We start from the raw sequence: 24,888 nt of genomic DNA on the forward strand, positions 1-24,888 counted from the left end.
GGTTTCAGTTACAGATATAAATTCCCTCTAGAATTAACAGTTGCTTCACAGCGATATAAATATGGAAAAGCTCAGGCGTCCACCTCTTAGTTCGCCTTTTTGTTCACCTAAAATATTCATAAGTATTACAAGCGATCAAGAGTTAATGAACAATCAACAAAGTATCCCATTACACTAGCAACCCCGCAATCTGATGCTATCATAATTTTCAGCAATGTCAGGAATGCTCACGAACCCTCGATATTTGCCAAAAAACTTACTACTAACTCAAGGTTCTTCCAAATAAGCTTTAAAATTACATTTTTTTATCAAATCTTAAATTCAATCCTCTATATCCGTAATACGCGCGCGAGGCTCAAACCTTTGTAAACTTTTTTTTTAAATCTCCTACCATTAAATCAAATATAAGAAATCCATCATCACCATCGTGGCGAACAGAAATAGTTTTTGCAGTTCTACAATAATTATTAAAAAGTCGTTATGGCAGCTATCCACATAAAATAATCCGTTAGAGATAACTTCGTCAAGATACATGATTTGTCAATTCATAAAAAAAAATCACTGGATAACTGTTCAAAAGACACTTTTAACGTGAGAAATGAAGTGTCTTTTAAATTATTTAAGTGTTGCTGAACGTTTTATATGTCTAGGCATCGAATTGAAAACATTTATTCCTTTATAATATAATGAACTTTGTGAAGCACAAGTGGTGTTCTTATTTCAACCGCGTTTCTAGTGTTATATCTATGAAAGTCACTTCCTCTTTCATTTCGATCACACAATTATATCGAGGCAGCAAACCGTTAAAAATGAACACCATAGTCAAATATACAATTCTTTGCTTCACCGACAACCATTGTAAGGCGTCTAGCATCAAAGTTGAGGAAGTGAATCTATTACATCTCAAAATCAAACGCATTATTTTATTCTGCAAGCGCTGTAATCTCGATATTTGTGTTGCATTGGCCAGAAATAAAATGGAAGGGCAAAAGTCTAGGTGAGGAGAGATGATTGATTTGTATAGCTGTATTTTACTGGCAATAGTTAAATCGTTTTTCAGTCGACATAGAATTCCATCCTTCTGGGCAACTTTCTTGATGGCATTGTCAATGTGAGACTTGAACTTAAGTTTTTCATCAATAATCATGCCAAGATATTTTATCTCGCGAACGCGATCAATAGTCTCAGCATTAATTACAACAGAGACGTTCTCATTTACTCGATTCCGGGAAATTACCATAAATTTAGTTTTACTTGTATTCAATTTCAACTGCTTATACTTCAACCATCTACTGAGAAAACGCAAATCTTCATTCAAGTGTAAAACGGCATCATCTTAATCCTTAGCTGCAATGAATAACACAGTATTATCTGCAAAAAGATTAATATCGCAAAATCGTAAAACGCGTCGCACGTCATTAATATACATAATAAATAACACGGGCCTTAATACACTTCCCTGGGGCACTCCAAGGTTATTCCCCACGGGACTGGAAACAGAATCATTAAAAACAGTCCGTTGAGCTCTGTCAGACAAATAGCTTTCAAATCATTTATATGCAGTACTCGTAATTCCAAAGCGCTTGATTGATCTTAACAATAAGGGCCTAAAAATTGTTTCAAAAGCGCGTTTTAGATCCAAAAAAACAGCAACAATCGTATCTTTACACTCCACGTTATTTTTCCACTTCGCTAATACCAAATTCAATGCGGTTTCACAAGAATGACCTTCCCGATATCCCGATTGTTCTGGTATCAACAAACTATTACTTTGACTACAGTGGGGGAAATTCGTTTAAACGCAATGTCATTTTTGCGTTTATTTTCAACACAAAAGATCGAGACAAAAAATCAAATATAGTTTGTCATAGCCCATCAGAAGTCTCGTATTTGAGAACACAATTTGATTGGAAGTTCATAATGACTTTTGAAAAAATCCCAAAAAAGGTGATTTTGGGGGGGAAATTCGTTTAAACGCACACTAACGTAAAGCCGCATTGAGCGTACCTATGCTCCTGTTATCTTGCGCATCTGTCATATTTACACTGTATAGCCCTCGTTCGCCATTAACACGAGTTTAAATTTGCGTTGCGCGGTAGTTGTTGCTTGTTTTCGGCAAAATGGGTAAAGGAAAGTATTTAAGCCAGTCGGAGCAAATACTGGTTCGAGAACTCAAAAGTCGCGGTGAGAGCAATCGCAAAATTGCACGTGTGATCCACAGATCGGAAGCAGCAATCAGGAACCTGCTGAAAAAAGGCAAGACGTATGGCGTAAAAAAGAAAACAAAGGGAAATTCGAAGATCACCAACCGTGTCCGAAACCAAATCATACAAATGGGAGACTCTGGAAACTTCTCTGCTGCGCAAATCAAGCAAGAAATGGGGCTTTCCATTTCTAAGAGGCGTGTACGGCAGATTCTACATGGAAGTGGCCACTTAAAGTACACCAAAAAAGCAAAAAAACCCAATCTTCAACCGGCCCACATTAGCGCCAGATTGAATTTCGCTAAAAAATACATGTCTTGGACTACGGAATGGGACAATGTTATTTTTTCTGACGAGAAGAAATTCAATTTGGACGGCCCAGACTGCACCGCATATTATTGGCACGATTTGAGGAAATCTCCGCAGGTTAAGTTGAGCAGGAACTTTGGAGGTGGTACTCTAATGTGTTGGGCCGCTTTTTCGATCCATGGAAAGACCCCTATTGCCACCATTTCAACCAGGATAAATTCGGGAAAGTACTTGGAGCTTCTGGAAGATGTTTTGATCCCGTTTACTGAAGACGTTATGCCGGAAAATTTCGTATTTCAACAGGATAATGCAGCAATTCATGTCAGCAAGCAATCTTTGAAATGGTTTTCTGAACGAGACATCAGTCTTTTGGATTGGCCAGCTCGTAGTCCGGATCTAAATCCTATCGAGAACTTGTGGGGCATCCTGGCACGACAGGTTTACAAAGGCGGAAGGCAGTTTAAAACAGTTCGTGAACTTGAGTCAGCCGTAAGAGAAGCCTGGAGCTTGATACCTGATACAACTCTGCAGAAGCTGGTGAAATCAATGCCGAACAGAATTTTCGAAACTATTCAGAAAAACGGAAAGCAAACGAAGTATTAACTATTGTTTATTGTTGATTTTTGAACTGTGAACTCGATTTGATTAATAAAACTAAAAGTGCGTTTAAACGAATTTCCCCCCCCAAAATGACCTTTTTTGGGATTTTTTCAAAAGTCATTATGAACTTCCAATCAAATTGTGTTCTCAAATACGAGACTTCTGATGGGCTATGACAAACTATATTTGATTTTTTGTCTCGATCTTTTGTGTTGAAAATAAACGCAAAAATGACATTGCGTTTAAACGAATTTCCCCCACTGTATATGTTTTTAGTATTACTTCTACGTGAAGTCAACGATTTACATAGTTGAAGATGCTAATTTCAAATAACAGACTGTAGTGGTAATTTTTATACGATAGATGGAGTAGATGAAAGCATAGAGTTGATAGTTCCGTTAGAGTACGGCAGTGTGAAGATTGTATATAGATATTAGAATAGCGAACTAGGACAACTTTTAAGGAAGGCACAAATCGGTTTTTTTCATCTCTCTTTACCAAACTCCCCCTTTGGAGAGGGATGGTGAGGGGTGTGTCCCCCCGCCACCACTGGCAAAAAGAGATGAAGACCGACCCGTTCAAGTACCAACTGTGTGTTTTGAAACAGTTCTACCGATTTTTTCCGCACTTCAATTGTTATTTGAAGGAAGGCATCCAGTCGTAGGTTTGGAAATTGCAACTATTGTTTACCCCTACCACGATATGTGCTCCTGCCATCGTCGACTTGACGACAGTACTGTCAATGGTCGAAAGGTACAGTAGCAACACCTACCCCACCCGTGTCCCCTCGAGATCGTCAAGTCGACGATGACAGGAGCACATATCGTGGTAGGGGTAAACAATAGTTGCAATTTCCAAACCTACGACTGGATGCCTTCCTTCAAATAACAATTGAAGTGCGGAAAAAATCGGTAGAACTGTTTCAAAACACACAGTTGGTACTTGAACGGGTCGGTCTTCATCTCTTTTTGCCAGTGGTGGCGGGGGGACACACCCCTCACCATCCCTCTCCAAAGCGGGAGTTTGGTAAAGAGAGATGAAAAAAACCGATTTGTGCCTTCCTTAAAAGTTGTCCTAGTTCGCTATTCTAATATCTATATACAATCTTCACACTGCCGTACTCTAACGGAACTATCAACTCTATGCTTTCATCTACTCCATCTATCGTATAAAAATTACCACTACAGTCTGTTATTTGAAATTAGCATCTTCAACTATGTAAACTATTACTATTTAAATACTCCAACAGCTGGTCTTTAACAACAAGTCCTAAAATTTTCTCTAATGTGTGCAACATGTTGATGGGACGAAACTCTTCGGCTTTAATCGTTCCAGCAACTTTTTGAATAGGGACCACTGAGGATTCCTTCCAAATTTGTGGCACATGTCCAGTTTGTAATGATTCATTAAAAAGGTCCAGCAAGATGTGGCCAATGACATGAAAGCAATATTGAATAACTCTAGCATTAACATTATCTACTCCAGCCGATTTTCATAATGAAAAACAAATAACTCTAAGTTCATCTAATGTAATTGGGTGAAAACCTTCAAATCTACAGCTACTATTAACTGGCTGTTTTATTTCGTCAGGTTCATCAACTAATTCAATGGATTGATTAATCAATGAAACAATGCCGACAAAATAATCATTAAGTTCTTGTTCTGACTGTTCTAATGTGCCATTAAAAGTTATGAACCGCGGTTTGCAATTACTAGGTTTCAATAAATATTTCAAAATGTTGCATAACTCTTTGCTGTTGATTTGATGCTAATCAATCTTCCTTTGAACATATTCACAATGAGTTTTCTTTAATTAATAGTTGGAGATGCTAAACATCAAATATTAGACATAAAGTGGTCATTTAATATGATAGACGAGGAGATGAAAGTATAGAGTTGATAGTCCCGTTGGAGTACGGCAGTGTAAAAATTGTATATAGAGAGTCGAAAGCGAGCAAACGTCAATTTTGATGAATACATTAAACTCCCCTGAGCATCTTTTCAAACCTATTGACTAGATGCTTACGTCACATGACGACTTTAGTGTGAAACAATCGATAGAACAGTTTCCGCACATCGAAGGCACTTGAGCAAATCGGCGATCATCTCTTTTGACAGAGTTGGTGGGGGGAGATACCCCTCACCATCCCTTTCCAACAGGGGAGTTTGGTAAAGGAGATAATCATCCCGATTCGTGCCTTCCTCAAAATTGACCTTTCCTCGCTTCCTACTCTCTACATACAATGTTCACACTGCCGTACTCGAACGGAACAAAAGGGTTTACCGTTTAAAATCCGCACACACTCAAATTTCTCGAACTTTTGATCCGTTGGGTAAAATAATTGAAATTTTGCGTAGACATAGTTTAATGTGTATTGTTTATACACTGTGAGTTGATTACATCAGGTGCGAAAAAGTTTTCAAAATGGCGACGAGTTTTGCACGAGTACTTTGAGAATAAGGATCTGTCGCATCGTGCCATCGGAAAAAAAGTTGAGAATCGCGAGTTCGACGATGTCTGGTATCATAAAATGGTTCGAAGATCACATAGAGAAGATCCGGAAAAAAGCCGTCAGGTCAACGAGAACGATCACAAAGGCGTGGTTGGGGCCTTTAAACGAAAACCGAACGCCTCAGTTCAAGATGTGACTAAAAAGTTGCATGTGGCGGACTTCACTTCAACCAGATTCCAGGAAGCCTGTATGTGACTGCCAAGGATAAGTGTGATAGTCCCGAGATCCTCCGAACACAGAAGATGTCGAAATTCCCCAAGAATTTCTTAATTGGGCAAACGATTTGTACTTACGGAAAGCGGAGTACACCTTTCGTTACCGCAAGCACCATAAATGGACAGGTGTATTTGGAAGAGTGTCTCCAAAAGCGGCATCTCCCTCTCCTGAAGGCTCACGACAGTCCAACGATCTTCTGGCCGGATTTGGCATCATGCCACTACACGAAGAACGTGCTAGAGGCGAATAAGGCGAATGATGTCGATTTCGTGCCGAAAGGTCTGAGTTCTCAAACACTCTGAAACTGCACCCAATAGAAAAAAAATACTGGGCCAATATGAAGGAGCACCTTCTAAAACGACCTAAAGTGGTGACGAATGTAGAAGAAGTGGAGAAAGCGTGGGCTAATATAGGGTGTCCACGATGAAATTGCCACACACAAAATTGATTCGCAAAATTCGAGTTTTCATCCGATTGCCATCAAATTTTCAGGGATTGAGAAATAACTATTAAACTTCATTTTACCATTTTACTCGTATTTTATTTACAGTCCATACGCAAATGCCCGCACCTTGGCCTTAACCCCGGCCATAAGATTCTGCACAACCTGTGAATCAACCGTTTTTTGCATGTAAACCCATACTTTCTTCAGTTCCTCGACTGTCTTCACTACCTTAGGTCGTTTAAGAAGGTGCTGCTTCATAATCGCCCAGTACTTCTCGATGGGGTGGAGCTCCGGAGTGTTGGGAGGGTTGAACATTGTCGGCACGAAATTGACCTTATTGTCCGCATACCACTTCAGCACGTCCTTGGAGTAGGGGCATGAGGCCAAATCCGACCAGAAGATTGTTGGGACGTTGTGGGCCTTCAGGAGAGGAAGCAGCCGCTTCTGGAGGCACTCTTTTATGTACACCTGTCCGTTCATCGTGTCCTGGGTCACGAAAGGTGCACTCCGCTTCCCGCACGTGCAGATGGCTTGCCAAACCAGGAATTTCTTCGCAAATTTGGACATCTTCTGAGTGCGGACATGCTCCGGAACGCTGAACTTATCCTTGGCCGTGAAAAACAGGTTGCCGGGGATCTGTTTGAAGTCGGCCTTCACATATGTTTCGTCGTCCATGATGCAGCATTCAACTTTCGTCAGCATGTTGAGGTACAACTTCCTGGCACGGGTTTTGGCGGACTTGTTCTGCTTCTCGTCGCGATTAGGGGCCTTTTGTACCTTGAACGTTCGAAGCCCAGCCTTAGTTTTGGCCTTCTGGACAAAACTTCGGCTTAGGTGCAGCTTCTTAGCCACATCCCTAACGGAGGCGTTCGGATTTCGGTTGAAGGCCCCAACTACGCGGTTGTGATTTTTGGTGTTGTACGGAATACTTTTTCCTTCACTTCTGGGCTTCCGATCGGTGGTCAACCGTTCCTCGAACCGCTTAATCACTCGCGACACCGTGGAATTCGCGATTCCCAACGTTTTAGCGATGGAACGATGTAAGAGATCCTTGTTCTCGTGATGAATGCGCAAGATTTTATCACGCACGAGCTGTTCTTTCGACTCCATTTCCGCGAGTTTTGATCACAGGACTTTAAAACTTGCAGGATGTAAATAATGCACTATGAACTAAATCCACCCAAATTTTCATTAAATTCTACCCAACGGTTAAAAAGTTAGAGCAATTTCATAGTGTGGCAATTTCATCGTGGACACCCTTTAGTCAAAAAGACTTTCTGATTCTGAGGTCGTGCAGAACCTTATGGCTGGGGTAAGGCCAAGGTTCACGCATTCGAATATAAAGGCGAAATAAATTAAATGATTGGTGCCAAAACTCACTTTATTTGTTTCTTTTTACTCCCTGAAAATTTGGTGATAATCGGATAAATACTCAATTTTGAGAATGAATTTTGTGTGTGCGGATTTTAAACGGTACACCTTTTATCAACTCTATATTTTCATCTCCTCGTTTCATTGTATAAAATTATCACTTTAAGTCTTGTATGTGATCTTAAACATCTCCAACTATAACAATATTTATTTTGAGAATCAGTCGTAATGAGTGATTACACCTAAGCTTTCTAGTAAATGTTGTTCCTATCGTGTAAAACAGTGCATTAGAGCCACCAGCGACACCAAACTGACCATCAAACGCGCTGCTCACAAAAGCATGTATAAGAACCATCTTCAACTGGAACGTACTCATTAAATCAATACATCCTAGAGCGCATTCCCGATGCTTCCACGCATATTTTCCTCTAGTCATTGATTAAAAACTCCTCCTGCAGCTATTCCAACCACACAAAAACTACCTCACTTTTTTTTTTAAATCACATCGGGCAGAAATGCAATGCACATCGCAAAAACCTAACAATAGATCAGCACGGTCAAGTCACACCGGTAACAAAGGGAAGCGAGAGCACACCAGGCACCTAAGCAACAGGGGAAAAACATCAGCACAAGCCATTCCAAATCAAAGTATCGCGCCCGTGACACAAAACTAATCAAATGCGAGCACCGAAAAACTCCATGCCAGCACAAAGACAGCCCGAACTTTTAAAAAAGGATAAAAATAAAAACCCGCAGCGGAGCAAAATCACACAACCGTACTCGACCGATTCTCAAAGCGAACTCAAAATCACGAACATAATTGAATTGTGTATAAACTGTTGTCTTAATCAAAAAAGTGTCTGCAGAGAAATTGTTCACCTAAGCATTGCCAACAATCCTACAATTTCAAACACTTATCATGGCGTACTATGAAAAAGAAACCTCACTTTTTTCCCTAAAGAGCATACTTTCTTTGGCAAAGTTATAGAACAACTGAAAATATGAAACTTTGTTAAAAGAAAAAATCAATATCTATTTGTTTTGAATATATGCTCTGTTTTTGTGGTTTCCCCTTTAAATTTAGTGTTTGATAATTAACTTTTAATATGATGATTTTTATGCTTATTATGTTCTAGAAAAATGTGAACAAAGTAAAACTACGTTTTTTTTTTAATACAATGTGTGGCTATGTGCATTCCTTGTAAACAAACAACCGTTGAAAATCAACTTTTTTTAGAGGCAAGGCACGTTTTACCAGTATTGCTCAAAAATTGTAAAATCATTGATCAACTTACATTTCTATGGGCTTCTATTTTGTTCACACTTTTATGGATGATAATAAACATATTTTTCGCACATATGTACAATTTAATGAAGTGTAATAACATCACGTCAGATTCTGCAGACATCTTTTAAGCTAAATTGATTATAAATTTACTGCAATTATTATTGGAAAATGGCATAGAAATCAATCAAAAACTTGTTATCATTTTCACTAAAAGGTCTATTTTAAAATATACTAATATATATAGTAACGTTAATCGTTTTATTAAACTTTCTTTTGTTACGTGTGCATCAGTACAAACAAGTTTAAAAAATAATGTATTAAAAAATAGATTACAAACAAAAGAAATCTAGACGTTTTTCTAACAACCTAGATCAATTTGCCCCTAGTTTACGGTACCGTAAAACGGGGTATCTTTGATAATGCGGGTAACTTTGATAGTATATTATAAAGAATTAATTTACTCGCTGTGCGTTTTCCAAATAAGAAACTTTGATTCCATATTGTAGCTTAGGGTATTTCCGTTGATATTGCATATAGTTTTATATAGTATGTGTTACATATTTTACAAAAATATTAAAAAATCATTTTCGTGTTTTTCGCCATTTTGGAAAAGCACTCAAACCATCACTTATAAAATGTTTTTCCGATACAACCATCACAATTATTGCTTATAAAGTTTTCTGATTATATACTTATTCAAAGTTTCATATTTAAAGAACTAAATAGTTTGAGTTCCACTCTTTTTTTTTCTACATTCATCGAGCATTATCAAAGTAACCCCAAATCAAAATGCTGAAGTTCGGTCACAAAACTAAAAAAATAGTGCAAATGCTTTAATTTTCAATCCACATATTACTAACGAATTAACTCTTGGATCATTAGTACTTGTATTAAAAATACAAAATTTGAAAAACATTCATCGCTGTAAAAAATATTTAGAATATCCTTAAAAAAAAACTATCAATGTTACCCCGTTTTACGGTACATCTTTTTCGTCAGTTAGCCAAACCCGCCGACCCATTAGGTCGTGAAAAAAAAAATCTTAAAAACTCACTTCAATCAAGCACCTAACATGTATCCACCCTAGACAATTCAACTTTTTCACCATGTGTACCATGCACCCATTGAAAAGCACTTTACAGCTTAACATTTTTCACCTGGTGGTCACCCTTCGGTTGTAAACTTCAACCACCAGGCGTAAAAACGCTTTCCTCTCTCCTTTTTGTTTGCGTGTCGTCAGTAGGTATCCGTTTTGCCTACCAAACTACGAATGGCTCACACAAAACCCTCAGTGACCTCGTTCTGAAGCGCAGTGTTTTTCCTCCGCGTTCTTTTCGCTACCTCATTCTATACAATGCTACTAACTAACGATCAACATACCCATTTCCCTTTGATTTTGCTGTTTTTGTTCGACTGGTTAGGTTTTAGCATTGTACTCTAACCGAAGGTAACTTGTCATTCAGATCGTGCCCACCACCCAAATTTTAATTCAAATTTCCCTCACATCCTTGCAATACAAACGCACTGTGAAACGATTGGAAATCGTTCACATGTAAGCTCGTATGATTTAAGTTGAGTAAATTCGTCCTTGCTCTTCCCGAGGCGAAAAATCACGGAATGCTATGTATTTCACTATTCTTCAGAGCACATAGTGCAAATATTTACGTTTTTTTTTTCAAAACTCAGGTTATCATGATGCAGTAGGTCTCTTTTTCCATTTGCTTTCCAAGATCAAGTGTCATGATTACCTGAGATTTTTCAAATGATGTAAATATTTAAACCTCGTGCACCGAAGAATTGAGTGGAATCACGCATGCAATCAGCAGTATAATGATCATAAGTTCACTTTCAGTGCCAACGCTGCTATTACCCACTTTTAGATCTTGATGAAGTTATATCCATTTAGACGATGGTAAATGTTGACTTTTGAACCTACTCTTTAGCACAGCCTGTAATCGATGCTCCACTCACTCTAATTAACTGTTTTTCTTCATTCCACGCTACGATTGGCAAAACAGGGAACAATAATGATCAATCAAATTGAGGCCATCCCATTGAGCACGACGACGTAACACCGACGAGATTGTTATCCAACTGGCACATATGCACTTTGGTTTTTCGCCGCGGGCGATAATTATTGTCCTTAACAGTCCAGGAGTTTTACAACACTTTATTAACTATCATTACTTCATTTGCGAACAAAACTCTCATATTCAGGCGTTTAGTATACACGAGAGCAGTTCACCGTTCCGCACCAAAGATCACAGGACAATCAATGATATAGGCAAGGTGAAAAAAGGAAACGCACTTTTCTCATACCTTGCAGACATGTTATGTTTACCGGTTGCCCAGCAACCGATAAATTTTGCTCTGTTTTTACCCTGGCCACTGTATAGTTCCAATGTGTTCGTTTTGAATGGTGCTTAATCCAGAGTGACACGACTTTTCAAAGAAGAATTAAACCAAATTACTTTTCAAGATGAGTTCAGATAGAAGGCTCGCTTTAAACTTTAACTAACAGAGTGATGGTGACAGAGGATCTACGTCTGATCGTAACGGTAACTTGAGCGCAAATGAACTTTCGGTGAAAGGTGAAGTGACCTGTCATGCGCACAGATGGATTTTCCATAATGTTCAAAAGTGTTGACAGTGGGCGATTGTCGGTAAAGTAAATCGTCAGTACGTCCTAAAATAACATAGAAGATCCATACTACCATTCGATGATTTCTGTTTGATTTCATTTGAATGAAACGTTACACAGACAATAATATTTTACAAATTTCAACTACCCACTGGAGCAGGCTTTATATATAAAATTACACGTTCAACTATCTGAAATGCAATGAACTAATGCTGAAAATTACACGTTCATGCAAATTGATATAGTTCTTCGTTGAAAATTTAATCAATTATAATTGAACTTTTGCCATCCATTGAAATTCTTACATGCGTGACAAATTCAAGGGGCCACCCATAGCTCAGTCGGTAAAGGCGCAACTACAAATCAAGAACATGCTGGAAGTGGCTGGGTTGGATTCCCGGTACAGTCTAGGAATTTTTCGGGATGTAAGGCATAGAGTATGATTGTACTTTCCACTGAACTGTACTTTCATACGTACCGTAAGCGTGATAATGTTTGCACCATTGAGCAATGTCAAAATTTAAAAAATTCTCAAAAATTTCGTTTTCGATATTTTTTTATTTATTAAAAGGGGGGATGTTTCTCAGAGTCTTAAACTATGTTAATCATCGATCGAGTTTCCAATTGCTGCAATTACGGCCTCCACACGCTTCCGCAGGTTCTAAGAATGTAGTCTGGATCCATTTCTCTCCAGGTTCGGATCTGAGACTTGCTGTACTCGGGTGGCGTTGGCCTTCATGACGCGCCATATTGAGTAATCCAGCGGATTAAGATCGGGGCTGGATGGCGGCCACATATCCTTCGCCCAAAACGGAAGATATTCCTGCAACCACTTCTGAGTGCGGTTCGAGGTGTGGCAAGGAGCCCCATCTTGTTGAAATATAACATTTGGCTTCGGACCGTACTGTTCTTTGATCCACGGAAGAACATACTTACTTAAAATCCCGATGTACACCTCCGGTTGACCTTGTCGCCTTCTGGAATGAACACCGGGTCCATTTTTTTACCACCGGAAGCCACCAATTCAAACACCATAACGCTAGCAGGATGCTTGGTCAGATACACGTTCTTGTGCTCGTCGGCCACGTCTTTTACCGGAAGAGAACTAATATACCGGTCGGTTCTGGAATTTGATTCGGGATCGACGGTAAACATGCTCTCGTCGGTGAACAGGATTACCGGATTTTTTCGCTTAAGGAAGTTCAAGATTTTCTTGCATCGTTCGACTCGTAGCTCCCGGATGCGTTTGGTAATCATGTGATTTTTTTTCCGTGCCCTCGATTTCACCCCGCAATCTTCTTTTACGATCTTCCGTGCCGTAAAGTCACTGATCCCGTGTTCTTTTGCCATTTTCCTTATTGAACGCACTGAACTCACGCGAATCTTCCTTTTGATAGCAGGTAAAACCCTCGGAACCCGAGCTGACCTCGGACGACCTGTGGCCACCTTCGCGGATAGTTGTCCTTTCTTTTCTCGGTCTCCCACGGCGATTGAAATGTCTTTTTGCGACATTTGCGCTTGGGACAAATCACGAATACGCTGCCACTTCGTCATGGTGCAACTGTCAAACTAAGTAAATCATTTTCTTTTATACGCAGCCTACTACGGTATGAGCTATAGATTACGTCAGGAGCCTGGCTGGCGGTCATGTTTTTGATGCTATCATCTGCCCTTGTCTTTCTGCTTATAACACGATTTTCCGTCCCTTTCCACCATGTATACGTCAGGCGGGCCGTATTTAAATAAGGCCCGTGATGTTGCCTACTGTCAAACGTATAGGATTTATATAGGGTTGCCAGCCCCCCGGGTTACGTGCATGCAAAGAAAACTAAGGCATGGTATGCACAGGTGAAACGGGAACCTTATTTGTACGATGGTGCAAACATTATCACGCATACGGTACTAACTCAAAAAATGGTATAGGCATCGATATTTAGCTCTCAATTAATAACTGTGGAAGTGCATCTTAGAACACTAAGTTGCGAGCACTCAATTAGCTAATCTGCGATAAGAAATAAGCTTGAAATGTGATGAAGAAACAATTGCATGCAATTATTTTTTTTATCAAGGGATTTTAACTGCTTGTGCAGTCGAATGTGATGAAGAAACAATTGCATGCAATTATTTTTTTTATCAAGGGATTTTAACTGCTTGTGCAGTCGATCATCCCTGCAAAATTAATGTATTATTAAATACTTTCACGAAATGAATTATTCGTCGCGGTTTTGAAGGAATGCTAGAACTTTTTCCTTAATACAACCCATCAAGCGGCGCACAACGATCTCGTCAACTGTTTTGGAGGATTACCTCTCACCCCAGCAGGCCTGGGTTCAATCTGATCACGCCTTCCTTCGGATGGGAAGTAAAGCCGTTGGTCCCCGGTTCATGAGTTGATGGGTCGATAGGTAGGGTCCAGGTGTGGGAGCTGCCTTCCTGGCACGTCGGTAGCATTGGTGCTCAGCACGGAAAACAAGATCGACGGAAAAAATAAACCAAAGAAAAAAAAACTGTTTTGGCGATTTATTCCATCAATTTTTCATCCGAGCTGCCGTTTTGATGACTGTACCTTTTACATTCAGTTTCCTCTTCATAATTGCCCAGTAGTTTTCAATGGGCCTGATTTGGGGGACATTTGGGTGGATTGGGGGTTTTCGGAACAAACTGGACTCCGTTGTCATTGTACCATTGTTATAATTCTCAGTTGAAGTGACAACTCGCAAGATCCGGCCAAAATGTCACCGGACCATTATGTGACTGGATGAAGGTCAGAATGCGCTTCTGGAGACATTCGGTTTTGATCATCTTCGAGTTCACAATTTCCTCAGGGACGAAAACCTTTGTCTTCTCGCCGCAGCTGCAAATTCCCTGCCTGATCATATATTTGCGCGCAAATTAATCTGCAAAAACAAATTTGAATCTGCCACTCCTCTAGCATTCGCCTTGTAAAATGTTGGTCCTGGAAGCTGTCCAAAGTCGGCCTTTATATAAGTATGCACCCACCGGACTTGGTCAGCAGGTTGTCATACTGCTTTCAAGCACGGGCTCTAGCTACGGTATTCTGCTTGAGTGATCGATTTGGTTGCCTACAGATGCGGTATGCCTGTAAGCCTTCGCACGATTTATTTTTTCTACGCTCCTCTTGCATGGTGACTGTCTCCAAAACAAGAGCGTTTTATGAACTGAAAAAAAATACACTGTTTCTGTTATTGTTCTTGTCAACAAATATACTTCAAAAGCTTCCAAAAACGGAACACTAGGAACGCTGTAATAAGCAGAGGAGTTTGTTCCATTACTAATTTTTGCCTGTATAAACTAGTCTGCAAAAGAAAGCTAAATTAATCTTCATTCATATTTCAAGTGGCCACCGGGAATCGAATGCAAAAAAAACGCTTAATTTTCTATCTGTATCTGTAACAGGAATGCCAAATAACGCAACAATTTTAACTGAGTCAGATTTGTATTGTCGTATGAAACGCTTGACATTTTTCAGCAGTACATAAATACAGGAAACCGTATGGTTCAGATAATCCTGATTTGGCAGATTGACAATATATTCGTAAACCCAAATTGTTGGGCTTGAAAGTAAAATATAATTTATAACAAATTGCTTGACTTATGCACTTGTATGACTTATTTACTATGAGCAAGAGCATTATTTGTATAATAGTTATGAGCACTATACAACAACTATACCCAAACTACATAAGTGTGACCATGGATGCGCTTATAATTTATTATACAAAATAATGCTCATGCTCCAAGGGGTATTCAACTCTGCACACCTTAATCTGTACCAAGAATTTTGGCAGTGCCGAAAGCTGTGCCAAGTGTTGTGCCGATCATTCCGAAGTAGGTCGAAATGTATCAATCAAGGTGTCAATATCCCATGAGTTTGGCAACCCTGAAGTTAGACTTTTGTGATTGTGTTTACATTTTCAATTTACCTTATTCGTGGCCATAGTTCATGGCAAATATTAAGCTTTATTCTTATTAGAATGAGAGTGGATTGGGCAGTGGAAGAGGAACTGGAAGCAAAATAACCTACACGATCCGTCCACAACAAACGGATGGTGGACGAAATTTTCACCAGCTGCCAGTAAAATTCTCCCCGACAAAATCAAACCCAGTACTCGAACGGACGAAAGTTCACTCCCACCCTAGAAACAACATCCTAGAAACAGGTCTGATCGACTCAGAACTACGCAACCTCGAAGATATCACCCAAGCCTATCGTATCGCAGATTGTGATGTCTCCTACCATCACCCAATTACACACGTTCAAGCCTATCAAGTTCAAGATCCTTTGCAGATGTGATACTTTCCACAAGGTACCACCAATCAGAACCAATGGTCAATGTACCACCAGTGGCTGGCACCGGTGGTGTAGTGGTAAGCGTGACTGCTTTCTCATCCCAATAGGTCTGGGCTCAAGCCCAGCCGAGGTCAGTGGGATTTTTCTGAGGCATAAAAATCTCTGGTCACGTCTTCCTTCGGAAGGGAAGTAAGCCGTTGGTTCCGGCCCATGTGTTTGAATGGGTACGATATCCTACGCAGGTGTGGAAGCTGCCTTCCTGCACATTCGGTTGCCGTCAATGGATGGCAATCGATGTCCGTCGGTGATTGGCACTAGCTTGCGGAACAGAGACTGACGTTAAATAAAGGAATGAAGGATGTACCAGCAGTGAAAGCCATCAAATGTCCCACCCCCCACTTCATATCTATCATACCTCGGAAATGGTGCACGATCCTTATAAACTTTGCATCTGCAGTTCAACTGTACCCTATGGTTGTTGTTGTTCATCTGAATGTCAATGGGGTCTTGCTTTTCATCCCGGAAGACCCTTGGCAAAACCGGGATTCAAACCTGGCCAAATACAAAACCCATCACCCACACCCCCTATGATGTGGTTTTTTCTTTATCGTTCGTTGTGCATAACAACCTTGTAAAACAAAAAAAAAATCCTCAGCAGCTGGCACAATATTGTCGTCGTTTAGAGGTTTTTTGTCCATTTAGTTCGCCGATCGCATTCCGCACCGTACCGTCGTATTGGACGATCTTACAGGCACTTTACGAACCGTTGTTAGAGGGAACCCATTTTGACCACCTTGACTGTTGTATCAACCCTCTCGACCCACCATGGTGTGGGAGAACTTTGTTGGCGTGAAGCTATTCTGGACGAAACCTCAAGCCACTGGGATTTTCGCTACGAAGCGGATAAGATAAACTTAGTTTCATGGTGCAGATAGGTGCAGGCAATACTCACAGCATTTTTCGTTGGAGTCCGAACCCAATGCGAAACCCAATGGAGTAAACAAAGAAGTCAACCTTAGAAACGATTGGCAAAACGTCAACTCTCGACAGTGATGCCGTTTTATATTATGTGGATTGTATCCTACTTGTCAATGTTTGTCCTAAAGAGTCGAATAGTGTGCCATGCTGTGTTTCGGCACTGTGTGCAGAGTTGATTACCCCGTGTCATGCTCATAGTTTGTCATCCAAGTGTGTCCGCGGCATTATGCCGATAGAACGAAATACAAAGCAATCCAAAATAGCTTATTCGAGCCAAATTAGCTGATATCCTGAATCGGTTCTGGGAACCTCTGCATACAGTGCCGTTTTAACCACCCTTGGGTCTATTTTTAATTGCAGGGCCTATGGTATAATATCAATTTTCGGATTCTAGCATAGATGACATAAAAATTGGTACTTGCGCCAATCCTTTTTCGAATTAATTTCTTTTTCTAAAAAGATTTTTTTTTTAAATAAACTAAGCCAGTTTACGACTCCTCATATTTGTGAATTCAGTGCCAACATTTCAAAGGGGCGTAATTGTACTTGTAAACAATGGCTTTAGCCGTCGATTTCTCGCAAATAAAAGCCCGCTCATGAAAATTAATTACACCAGCAGATAGAGAAATGTTTCCTCTACAAGCTAGCATTGTTAATTTGGAGGAGTGAGCTTTTATTTGCGAGAAATCGATGTCTAAAGCCATTGTTTACAAAAGCAATTACGCCCCTTTGAAATGTTGGCATTGAATTTGTTAAAAGAAGTGTTGATATCAATATTCATGATCAGTAACCAATTTTGTCTGGTTCATATCATCGCTCAATTTATTGTTCACTCATTTTAATCTATTTTAAGCATCCTGAGGATCATTCTCTCACTTAGAAAAACCAATTTTCCTACATAGTTTTACTACAGCCTTGTTGCATATGATTGGAGAATACTTTCAAACCTTGATACAACTTGCAATACTGCTTGAGTTCAGTTCGGTGCCATTCTACGCATATCTGTTCCATGCTCCATTACCTGGATCTGATAAAAACACTGCTTATTGGGGGTATTATACGTTTCAATTAATTAGTGCATTGTTCCCATTCCAACAAAATGTAGTGAAAACTACAGTATTTAAATCAGTTTAGCATTCTTTTATACAAAAAAATTCAGTGAGGCTGTTGTGCCGAGAAATTATCCATGTAGTAGGAAATTCTTCGTATTTCAGTCCCACTAAGAACGGGTGTTGCTTTGAAGACCACGTTGTGTTTAACGTCTAAAGCTTATGTTAACATATTTTTCTGTAGTCTGTTTGAGCGTGCTCGCATTTTCCACGTAATTTGAAATTCCTGGCTAGTTTGTACCACTAACCGATACCGGAAATTAGTGCGTTTACATTGCTGCAAGCATCGCTGCATTATCTAAAATTCAGGTTAATGTTCTAAGGCCCTGCCAATTTAGAATCGGTACGCTTCTTTTTGTCCTGTACAATGCTTCTAGTGGTCGGTTCTGGAATCTTGTGACAGTATTTTGTTTACAATGTCTTCTCTTGAAAACCTGTGTATGTTTTTGAATTGCCACGTCATGGAAGTAAAAAGATGAAAATTAATTCTGCACACAAGATATGAAAGCCCACAAGGTCGAGTACGAGGATCCCAAAGGAGTTGAAAATGGCCAAAACCACCTGTGCAGTGCTGAAACGTTTCAAGGAACTTTTGTCTGTTTCCCGGAAGGTGCAATCAACACAGCAAAAAAAAAATGAACTGGCAAAATTACTTGGAGTTGTGCCACTCCAAGTAATCAAAATGAAAATGAAATCCCGTCCTGGCGATTCGCGCAACGGGATTTCTAATGATTTTTATTTAGTTCACTTCAAGTCTAGTGAACTAAACAACCTTAAGGCCTCAGAAAAGCTAGCCTTATGCTCCATGTCCGAGTGAAGTGGGAATACTTCAGGAAGACTGGAGGAAATTTCCAAATCCTCACTCAGTGCCGTAAGTGCCAGGGATGGGGTCACGGAACTAAAAATTGCTACATGCCAGCTAAATGCATGAATTGTGGTGATTCCTCTCACGCAAAGGACGACTGTCCTGTGAAGGAAGATCCTAAGAAATTTAAATGTTCAAATTGTGGTGAAAACCACAAATCCAATTTTTGGGAATGTAAGACTCGCAAAGCGATCCTACAATCTCGTTCTAACCGACAGGTAAGAAACGCTCCACGTTTCCGACCAGGTACAAATTCCTCTGCTGTTAACAACGGTCAGCGAGGAACAAATTCTACATTCGTACCCGTAGGTACAAATATCACCCCTGCTTCAAATTTTTCATCTGTACCTACTCCCCTCGCTGCTAACAATGTTCAGCGAGTTAATGGAGCTACCTATGCTGCTATTGCAGCGGGTAGAAATCAAAATACTAACCAAAGTAATTCTAACGTAAATTTTGACAATTTTGACTTAGGAAGCATTACTGCCCCTAAAATGGAATTTTTACAGAAATCATTAATTGACATGATTTCTGATATGCTTAAATCTAACTCCATGTTTGATGCTATTCAAACTGGAGTAAAATTTGCAAATAATATTGTCATGACTTTAAAATTCAGTAATGGATTTTAAAGCATTAAATATTGTAAATTGGAATGCTCGATCTCTTAAAGATAATGAAGACGAGCTATTTAACTTTTTGAGAGTTCATAACGTGCATATTGCCGTTATAACTGAAACGTTCCTTAAACCTGACCATAAGGTTAAGAAAGACGCAAATTACTTGATTTATAGAAATGATCGTCTTGATGGACCCTGTGGTGGCGTTGCCATCATTATTCAAAGACGAATCAAGCATAAAATTCTTTCTTCATTTGAATCCAAAGTTTTTGAAACTTTGGGAGTTTCTGTTGAAACAAAATTTGGACAACTTACGTTTATAGCTGCCTATTTGCCATTCCAATGCGTAGGCCAGCAAAAGAATTTTCTCAAGGATGACCTTCAGAAACTTACCCGTCATAGGTCTAAATTCTTCATTATTGGTGATTTTAATGCAAAACACCGCTCATGGAATAATGCTCAAAGCAATTCCAATGGTAATATTCTGTTTGATGATTGTTCTGCAGGTTATTACACTATTCAATATCCAAACAGCCCAACATGCTTTTCTTCTGCAAGAAATCCCTCCACTATTGATTTGGTCTTAACTGATTCATGTCAACTTTGTAGCCAATTGGTTACCCATGCTGACTTCGGTTCTGATCACCTTCCAGTAACTTTTGAAATATCCCAAGAAATAATTTGTAATCCCTACAGCTCTATTTTAAATTACTGATTGGGAGCAATATCGAACATTTATGGAATATAACTTCGATCCAAACATTCCTTTGCAAACCAAAGATGAAATTAATTATGCTCTTGAATCTCTGACTACTTCTATAGTTGAAGCAAGAGCTGCCTCAGTACCAAAATGCGAGGTTAAATTCGATTCAATTATAATAGACGACGATCTTCAGCTCTTGATCCGTCTTAAAAATGTCCGTAGGAGACAATATCAAAGAACACGCGATCCTGCCATGAAAGTTATCTGGCGGGATTTGCAAAAACAAATTAAAAAGCGATTCTCTGCCCTGAGGAACAAAACTTTTAAAAATAATGTTTCTAAATTAGACCCGAGTTCCAAACCCTTTTGGAAACTCACAAAAATTTTGAAAAAAACCTCAAAAGCCTATTCCAGCGCTTAAAGAAGGTGGTAAAATTTTGATCACAAATTTGGAAAAAGCTCAGAAACTTGCTAAGCAATTCGAGAGTTCCCATAATTTCAGTTTGGGTCTTACTAGTCCTATTGAGAATCAGGTTGCTCGGGATTTTCTGAATATTTTCTCTCGGGAAAATATTTTTGATGATTCCCGGGGGACTGATTTGGACGAAGTAAGGTCTATAACTAAAAAGTTTCAAAATATGAAAGCTCCAGGTGGTAAAATTACTTAACAGATGTTTCCATTTGGCATACTTTCCTGATAAATGGAAAAATGCAAAAGTTGTTCCAATTTTGAAGCCGGATAAAAATCCAGCTGAAGCTTCTAGCTATCGTCCAATAAGTTTGCTTTCTTCAATAAGTAAACTTTTTGAAAAGATAATTTTGAATAGAATGATGCTTCACATCAATACGAACTCAATTTTTGCAGATGAGCAGTTTGGATTTCGCCATGGGCATTCAACTACTCATCAACTCTTAAGAGTTACCAATTTAATTCGTTCAAACAAATCGGAAGGCCACTCAACTGGAGTTGCTCTTCTAGACATAGAAAAAGCATTCGACAGTGTTTGGCATGAAGGTTTGATTGCTAAATTGAAAAAGTTTAATTTTCCACTTTATATTATGAAATTAGATCAAAATTATTTAACTGACAGAACACTGCAGGTAAATTATCAAAATTCCAAATCTAATCGACTACCTGTTAGATCAGGAGTTCCTCAGGGTAGCATTCTTGGGCCTATATTGTATAACATTTTCACTTCGGACCTCCCTTATTTGCCTCAGGGTTGCCACAAATCTTTGTTCGCTGATGACACAGGCATTTCACAGTTTAGATATTTTCTCTTCTTATTTACAAAAATGGAAGATTTCTCCCAACGCTTCCAAAACTCAACTTATAATATTTCCACACAAGCCTAGAGCTTCGTTTTTGAAACCTAGTAGTAGCCACATAGTCACTATGAACGGAGTTCCAATTTCCTGGTCAAACCAAGTGAAATATCTTGGATTAGTACTTGACCAAAAATTAACTTTTAAAGATCACATTGAGGGCATTCAAGCCAAATGTAACAAATATATTAAATGTTTGTATCCTCTTATAAACAGGAAATCCAAACTTTGCCTGACGAATAAACTTCAAATATTTAAACAAGTTTTTAGACCGGCTATGCTTTACGCTGTGCTAATATGGTCTTGTTGTTGCCTTACCAGGAAAAAAGCACTTCAAAGGATTCAGAACAAAGTTCTGAAAATGATTTTGAAGTTGCCTCCCTGGTACAGTACTACCGAGGTACATAGAACTTCGAATGTTGAGACTTTAGAACAAATGTCCAACAAAATAATGAATAATTTCAGGCAAAAATCGTTGCAATCCTCAATTGCAACGATTAATTCCCTTTATACTTAGATAAGATTTAGATTTTAGTTTTAAGATATCAATTGTTATACTGACATGCAGGCTAGAAAAAAACCTGTTTAAAGTACTTAATTGCCAAGACATGAACAATGTAAAAACACTTAGATATATATCATAACAATTAAGGCTGGTACGTTACTGCAGTAACTGGAGCACCTAGGTTAAAAATGAAATGTAATTTATTTTGAATTTGGAACAAATAAAGAGTTAAAAAAAAAAACCCAGCAAAAAAATAATTTTGATATCACATCAAAGTGGATGCACTACAATCATGTCGAAAATTTCATGTAATTTTTATGACCACATAAATAAACAAATGCAGTAAAAGCAGCGTAATGTCAGTGCATGCATTGTATTAATGATAATTTTGTCCTTTTTAGCAAGTAATATTACACCATATTTTAAACATGATTGTAGTGCATCCACTTTGACGTGATATCAAATTTTTTTTTTTGCTGTGAAGGCGTCGAAGCGGTACAGTGAACCAGAAAGTGCGTCAGAACGTCATGAAGAATTTCAGACGTGAATGTAGTCAACAAACTCGGTGCTGTTGGCAGTACAGTTCTGAATGTACGCATTCGGGAAGGTTTCTTCAAATATCGGGCTATTTAGCAACCGAATCGTACCGTAATGCGAAACATTACGGCCAAAGCGTGGGCCCGAAAGCTGTATTACCAGGTGCTGACCAAATTCAATGGATGCATCCTTATTGATGAAACTTATGTCAAATTGAACTTCAAACAGCTTCCGGGACAGAAGTTTTATGTTGCCAGGGGTCGCGGAGCTATTCCAAAGATATATAAATTTACCTAGGAAATGAGTACTTAAGGGCGTTAGGCTTTGATAAGTTCTTTAGTGGGAATGACACTGATGAACACTGCACATTGTTGTCGAAATACGTATCTGTCATGGACACCAAAATTAATTAAGTGGAATTAAATGGAAGATAACCTTTTGCTGTTTTATTTACAGCATTCCGCAAACAACCAAATTTCATTACTTCATAAATTTGTTTTTGCGGACAAGTTTGCCGGTAAGCTGTGGCCAGGAGCCTCCGATTTTTATCACAACCTACCATTTGAACGGACAGTTATACATCAACGAATACCTGAAAAAAACGTGTATTGCCGTTCATTAGGTCCCACCGGGGCCCCGTCAAATTTTGGCCGGATTTGACGAGATGCCACTACAGTAAGAATGCGAACAATGGTATCGCGATAATAGTGTAGACGTCATTAAGTAAGGGATGAACCCCCCAAATTGCCCAGATTCCCGGCCAATCGAAATGTATAGGGGTATCGTCAAAGTTAATCTGAAGAAGAGTGGAAAAATTGCTAATGATGCTATTTCAAGCAGCCGGTGAGGTTGATCAGCAGCTTGTGCAGCAGTTGATGGCACGTATCAAGCCCAAAGTTCGAATTTTCATTCGAGAGGAATGAAAATCGAAAAACCCATATTGTATCTCTAAACTACAATAAATACATAATATTTTCTTCTGAATATGTTTTATTCTAGCCTAAACAGATTCTGAGAAGCCTCCAATTGAAAGCGTACCGATTATAAATTGACAGGGCTTTAAACATGCAAAGTTTGGATTTCTAACATACAGAGTTGACCATTAGTTAACAAAAATTCAACCGCATGCTTCCCCATCGAATGCTAATGTTTAATCTTACTCAGCCAATAGCACAAAAAAACAAAACAAATAGAAGATGTTGCAGCTGATAATATTTGATGATTTAATACCTGAAGCGTTCCGTCACATTTGGCTGTGCTACAAATACATGAAGTATTTTATTAAGGTGAATCACTGTGACATCCTTTATTCTCGGAATCACTTCGAAGCTTTAGGTGCACAAATATCAGTTTCTACGACACGTACCACATTCAAATTGTTACTCCACGTTTGCTGCACTGCAACATACATGAAGTAGCATTTCAGGTGAAATGGGGCACCGATTTCCACGATTTGTGTAATTGAAAATTCGAAGTGCAAGTGCATGTATAGTCTACGTGGCGGCCATTTGTGGACTCTACAAGGAATCACCTTTACATTATATTAAATGATGCTAAAGGGTGTTACGAGCAAAATTTGGTCGACTTAAACTTGACCCATTTAAAGCAAAACATCAGGCATGTCCGTGCATTGGACTCCAGTGCTAACAGCAGCCACCAAAGCAGTTAACAGAGCAAACTAAAACAGAACAGACGATAAGAATTAAATGTTCGCGTCACTATCATTACATTTATATTCACTTTGAATGCCATTTTTTTTCCAACTGTGATGTTGTTGATCGTTCAGCTGTTTCTCTCGCTTTACTATTCGACCCAGATTGATTTGTTTTTATATGCTTTATGTTTGCACCATTTTTTAACAAAAACACAAACATATTATTTCCGAAGGTGTGTCACTATCACTGCAAAGAGCCACAATCAATCTCAATGTTTCATGTCCACTAAACTAGGTAACGGTGAAATCCTTTTTGCGTTGGTGTTCCAGCTTGACCTGGAGCTGGTTTGTTTTGCATCGAAGAGTTAATTTTGGATCCGATATTGGTTTTCCTGTTTATTTCAGATTACAAGCCGGTTGAATTCAATATACAGGGTGCGTGACGAATTTTTGCAGTAAATTTCAAATAGTAATTTCTCATGCTTGCGGATCATGATTTAGATATATTTGGCAGCACTGAATTGCTCATACTGTTAGGTGTAAGATGTAAACAAACTGTGTTGAGTAAACGTAAAGATGTCGAAACAAAAGAGCAATCGGTCAGCCGCTGTCGCTTTGTTGCGCGCCGGAGTAAGCGTAATAGAAATAATTCGGTGGATAAATGTGTCTGAAAGAACAGTGTATAATATAAA

General features: G+C 39.0%; 1 long non-coding RNA gene across 1 annotated transcript in view; it reads right to left on the reverse strand.

Annotated features, from left to right (window-relative positions):
* The window catches only part of LOC135706600 (uncharacterized), a 247,376-nt gene that overhangs the window by 144,912 nt on the left and 77,576 nt on the right, over positions 1–24,888 (reverse strand). The window lies entirely within an intron of this gene.

Source organism: Ochlerotatus camptorhynchus, unplaced genomic scaffold (assembly GCF_037179485.1).
Source record: "Ochlerotatus camptorhynchus isolate MF236.1 unplaced genomic scaffold, CSIRO-AGI_Acam_v1.1 ptg000284l, whole genome shotgun sequence".
Taxonomy (NCBI): Eukaryota; Metazoa; Arthropoda; class Insecta; order Diptera; family Culicidae; genus Ochlerotatus; species Ochlerotatus camptorhynchus.